The following is a 5,000-nucleotide window of genomic DNA, read 5'->3' on the forward strand; positions in this document are numbered from 1 at the left end:
TTGCTGGCCGTCGGAGGAGCTCCAGCGGACCGGGGGGGAGCCGGGCGTTCGAGTTGCCCAGGCAGGGGGTTATCCTCCACTAGCAAACCTCCATGAGCAGCGGAGCCCGTCAGCTGCGCCAAAAAGAACCACACGAGGGCGACCTGGGGTTGAAATCCCCCGCCACATAGGAACGAATGCCGGGCGTTCGAGTTGCCCAGGCAGGGGGTTATCCTCCACTAGCAAACCTCCATGAGCAGCGGAGCCCGTCAGCTGCGCCAAAAAGAACCACACGAGGGCGATCCCCCGCCACATAGGAACGAATGCCGGGCGTTCGAGTTGCCCAGGCAGGGGTTATCCTCCACTAGCAAACCTCCATGAGCAGCGGAGCCCGGTCAGCTGCGCCAAAAAGAACCACACGAGGGCGACCTGGGGTTGAAATCCCCCGCCACATAGGAACGAATGCCGGGCGTTCGAGTTGCCCAGGCAGGGGTTATCCTCCACTAGCAAACCTCCATGAGCAGCGGAGCCCGTCAGCTGCGCCAAAAAGAACCACACGAGGGCGATCCCCCGCCACATAGGAACGAATGCCGGGCGTTCGAGTTGCCCAGGCAGGGGGTTATCCTCCACTAGCAAACCTCCATGAGCAGCGGAGCCCGTCAGCGGCGCCAAAAAGAACCACACGAGGGCGACCTGGGGTTGAAATCCCCCGCCACATAGGAACGAATGCCGGGCGTTCGAGTTGCCCAGGCAGGGGGTTATCCTCCACTAGCAAACCTCCATGAGCAGCGGAGCCCGTCAGCGGCGCCAAAAAGAACCACACGAGGGCGACCTGGGGTTGAAATCCCCCGCCACATAGGAACGAATGCCGGGCGTTCGAGTTGCCCAGGCAGGGGGTTATCCTCCACTAGCAAACCTCCATGAGCAGCGGAGCCCGTCAGCGGCGCCAAAAAGAACCACACGAGGGCGACCTGGGGTTGAAATCCCCCGCCACATAGGAACGAATGCCGGGCGTTCGAGTTGCCCAGGCAGGGGGTTATCCTCCACTAGCAAACCTCCATGAGCAGCGGAGCCCGTCAGCTGCGCCAAAAAGAACCGCACGAGGGCGGCCTGGGGTTGAAATCCCCCGCCACATAGGAACGAATGCCGGGCGTTCGAGTTGCCCAGGCAGGGGGTTATCCTCCACTAGCAAACCTCCATGAGCAGCGGAGCCCGTCAGCTGCGCCAAAAAAGAACCACACGAGGGCGACCTGGGGTTGAAATCCCCCGCCACATAGGAACGAATGCCGGGCAACCAGGGGTCGAAATCCCCATTGAAATGAATGGCGGGCAACCAGGGGTCGAAGTCCCCCATTGAAATGAATGGCGGGCAACCAGGGGTCGAAGTCCCCCATTGAAATGAATGGCGGGCTACCAGGGGTCGAAATTTCCCATTGAAATGAATGGCGGGCGACCAGGGGTCGAAATCCCCCATTGAAATGAATGGCGGGCAACCAGGGGTCGAAGTCCCCCATTGAAATGAATGGCGGGCAACCAGGGGTCGAAGTCCCCCATTGAAATGAATGGCGGGCTACCAGGGGTCGAAATCCCCCATTGAAATGAATGGCGGGCGACCAGGGGTCGAAATCCCCCATTGAAATGAATGGCGGGCAACCAGGGGTCGAAGTCCCCCATTGAAATGAATGGCGGGCTACCAGGGGTCGAAATCCCCCATTGAAATGAATGGCGGGCGACCAGGGGTCGAAATCCCCCATTGAAATGAATGGCGGGCTACCAGGGGTCCAAGTCCCCCATTGAAATGAATGGCGGGCTACCAGGGTCGAAATCCCCCATTGAAATGAATGGCGGGCGACCAGGGGTCGAAATCCCCCATTGAAATGAATGGCGGGCAACCAGGGGTCGAAGTCCCCCATTGAAATGAATGGCGGGCTACCAGGGGTCGAAATCCCCCATTGAAATGAATGGCGGGCGACCAGGGGTCGAAATCCCCCATTGAAATGAATGGCGGGCTACCAGGGGTCCAAGTCCCCCATTGAAATGAATGGCGGGCTACCAGGGGTCGTAGTCCCCCATTGAAATGAATGGCGGGCTACCAGGGGTCGAAATCCCCCATTGAAATGAATGGCGGGCGACCAGGGGTCGAAATCCCCCATTGAAATGAATGGCGGGCAACCAGGGGTCGAAAGTCCCCATTGAAATGAATGGCGGGCGACCAGGGGTCGAAATTCCCCATTGAAATGAATGGCGGGCAACCAGGGGTCGAAATTCCCCATTGAAATGAATGGGCCCATTCATTTTCAATGGCCGGCTACCAGGGGCGCAGTACCACCTGTCGTCATTAGGGGCGCTGTAGATAGGGGACCGAGTCCCCCCATTCGAGAGGTTTGCACCCAAACCTCAAAATGGTTGGTGTACAATTATAGGAGAGACCTTTTTAAGACGTGGGAGCTCCAGGGCAAATCAAGGGAGGCTCGACCAACCCATATCCGCTTAGATGCACTTTAGGTCGGACTCCCTTGCCAGATGGTCCCCTCCTCAGCCTGGTTCTCGAATTTTTTTCTAAGTCAGCCCAACTTGGAAATATTTTCAGAGTGCCACTTTCAAGGGAGTTTCGCCCAACCCCTATCCGCCTAAGAGGCACTTCAGGTCGGCCTGACTGGCCACATTTTCCCCCTCCTCATCCTGGTTCTCGAATTTTTTCTAAGTCAGCCAAACTTGGAAATTTTTTCAGAGTGCCACTTTCAAGGGAGTTTCGCCCAACCCCTATCCGCCTAAGAGGCACTTCGGGTCGGCCTGACTGGCCACATTTTCCCCCTCCTCATCCTGGTTCTCGAATTTTTTCTAAGTCAGCCAAACTTGGAAATTTTTTCAGAGTGCCACTTTCAAGGGAGTTTCGCCCAACCCCTATCCGCCTAAGAGGCACTTCGGGTCGGCCTGACTGGCCACATTTCCCCCCTCCTCATCCTGGTTCTCGAATTTTTTCTAAGTCAGCCAAACTTGGAAATTTTTTCAGAGTGCCACTTTCAAGGGAGTTTCGCCCAACCCCTATCCGCCTAAGAGGCACTTCGGGTCGGCCTGACTGGCCACATTTTCCCCCTCCTCATCCTGGTTCTCGAATTTTTTCTAAGTCAGCCAAACTTGGAAATTTTTCAGAGTGCCACTTTCAAGGGAGTTTCGCCCAACCCCTATCCGCCTAAGAGGCACTTCGGGTCGGCCTGACTGGCCACATTTTCCCCCTCCTCATCCTGGTTCTCGAATTTTTTCTAAGTCAGCCAAACTTGGAAATTTTTTCAGAGTGCCACTTTCAAGGGAGTTTCGCCCAACCCTTATCCGCCTAAGAGGCACTTCAGGTCGGCCTGACTGGCCACATTTTCCCCCTCCTCATCCTGGTTCTCGAATTTTTTCTAAGTCAGCCCACTTGGAATATTTTCAGAGTGCCACTTTCAAGGGAGTTTCGCCCAACCCCTATCCGCCTAAGAGGCACTTCAGGTCGGCCTGACTGGCCACATTTCCCCCTCCTCATCCTGGTTCTCGAATTTTTTCTAAGTCAGCCAAACTTGGAAATTTTTCAGAGTGCCACTTTCAAGGGAGTTTCGCCCAACCCCTATCCGCCTAAGAGGCACTTCGGGTCGGCCTGACTGGCCACATTTTCCCCCTCCTCATCCTGGTTCTCGAATTTTTTCTAAGTCAGCCAAACTTGGAAATTTTTTCAGAGTGCCACTTTCAAGGGAGTTTCGCCCAACCCCTATCCGCCTAAGAGGCACTTCGGGTCGGCCTGACTGGCCACATTTCCCCCCTCCTCATCCTGGTTCTCGAATTTTTTCTAAGTCAGCCAAACTTGGAAATTTTTTCAGAGTGCCACTTTCAAGGGAGTTTCGCCCAACCCCTATCCGCCTAAGAGGCACTTCAGGTCGGCCTGACTGGCCACATTTTCCCCCTCCTCATCCTGGTTCTCGAATTTTTTCTAAGTCAGCCAAACTTGGAAATTTTTTCAGAGTGCCACTTTCAAGGGAGTTTCGCCCAACCCCTATCCGCCTAAGAGGCACTTCGGGTCGGCCTGACTGGCCACATTTTCCCCCTCCTCATCCTGGTTCTCGAATTTTTTCTAAGTCAGCCAAACTTGGAAATTTTTCAGAGTGCCACTTTCAAGGGAGTTTCGCCCAACCCCTATCCGCCTAAGAGGCACTTCGGGTCGGCCTGACTGGCCACATTTTCCCCCTCTCATCCTGGTTCTCGAATTTTTTCTAAGTCAGCCAAACTTGGAAATTTTTTCAGAGTGCCACTTTCAAGGGAGTTTCGCCCAACCCTTATCCGCCTAAGAGGCACTTCAGGTCGGCCTGACTGGCCACATTTTCCCCCTCCTCATCCTGGTTCTCGAATTTTTTCTAAGTCAGCCAAACTTGGAAATTTTTTCAGAGTGCCACTTCCAAGGGAGTTTCGCCCAATCCCTATCCGACTTAGAGGCACTTCGGGTCGGCCTCCCTGGCCAGATTTTCCCCCTCCTCAGCCCCGGTTCTCAAATTTTTTCCAAGTCGGCCGATCTTCCGGATATTTTCAGAGCGCCGCCCCCGGAGCCTCCGGAGCCTCGGCAGCAGGCCGTCGCCCGCGACACGCCGCACCTTCTCCCACGTACGAACGGCATCCAAGACCCGCCTTCGGAGGGCCCCCGCCGGCCGGCCTCGCGCCGGTGTTCGGGCGGGCGGCTCCTCCGGCTCGCGGGTCGCCTTACAGCGCCCCGGCCACCGCCGAACGCCGGCCTTTGACGGCCCGGCGCTCGCACAGCCCCGGCGCGCCCGATTGGAAGCGAGGCCGAGACGCCCCCGAACCGGCGACGTACGCCCCCCCTCCCTTTAACCGGGGCGGGGGGGTTACGAAGCCATCACCCGGCCGTCCTACGACGGAGCCCGGCGCCCCGCCGGCCCTCCCTCCCCCGCCCGACAGGCGCGAGCCCAGTCTGGGGGAGGTTGGCGCCCGGAGGCGGCGGCGGTTGCCTCCGGAAGCACTATGTTTCTCATGCCCTT

The sequence above is a fragment of the Leptonotus elevatus genome, unplaced genomic scaffold, assembly GCF_054856555.1.
Source record: "Leptonotus elevatus isolate MCC_2025b unplaced genomic scaffold, RoL_Lele_1.0 HiC_scaffold_183, whole genome shotgun sequence".
Taxonomy (NCBI): domain Eukaryota; kingdom Metazoa; phylum Chordata; class Actinopteri; order Syngnathiformes; family Syngnathidae; genus Leptonotus; species Leptonotus elevatus.